The sequence below is a fragment of the Rhagoletis pomonella genome, unplaced genomic scaffold (genome assembly GCF_013731165.1).
Source record: "Rhagoletis pomonella isolate Grant_MI unplaced genomic scaffold, Rhpom_1.0 Rhpom_scaffold_00005, whole genome shotgun sequence".
In the NCBI taxonomy this organism is placed as follows: domain Eukaryota; kingdom Metazoa; phylum Arthropoda; class Insecta; order Diptera; family Tephritidae; genus Rhagoletis; species Rhagoletis pomonella.
The window spans coordinates 2,537,138-2,537,756 of record NW_023458559.1 but is presented as its reverse complement, the minus strand read 5'-3'; the positions used below and the strand labels follow the sequence as shown (position 1 = coordinate 2,537,756).

Here is a 619-nt window from a genome sequence, read left to right as displayed (position 1 = left end):
TAGTTCCTATCGGACTAGTTCCTTTTTGGCGATAAGGACCTAGTACGGAACTAGAAATTTGATTCACTAGTCCGCGGTTTCCCTGCAGGGTATGTATGCGCCCACCACTCTCGTATACAGTGTATGCGATGCTGCAGTCACAATAGTGCTTCAGTACAAAATACCTTTAGTGTGGCTTAACAATGGTAAATTAAAAACAAAATAAAATTACAAATTTCTTGACTTCAGAGGTGTTATGATCATTAATATTACCTAATAATCACTCAGGGGACCTCTGACTTTTCAAATGACACATCGTTAGTGGAATTGTTTACATAGAAAAGTATAAAAAGGGAGACTAACAAAAAAACACCTTAGAGAAATCTTATAAATATTATAAATGTGAAAGTTTGTATGTTTGGATGTTTGGGAAATCATCACGCGGAAACGACTGAACGGATTTGCATGAAATTCTGTACGCGGATAGCTTATGGGCCGGATTGGTTAATAGGCTATTTTTTTAAGAGTTGTCACCTGTTAAAAAAGTTTCATTTATTTACTATGCTGGAACGACTGAATGGATTTGAATGAATAGATAGCTTATGAGCTAGGTTGAAAAATAGGCTACTATTTTAAGAGT

General features: G+C 35.7%; 1 protein-coding gene across 1 annotated transcript in view; it reads left to right on the top strand.

Moving 5' to 3' along the window:
• Positions 1 to 619, top strand: part of LOC118739748 — a 14,311-nt gene that overhangs the window by 4,542 nt on the left and 9,150 nt on the right. The window lies entirely within an intron of this gene.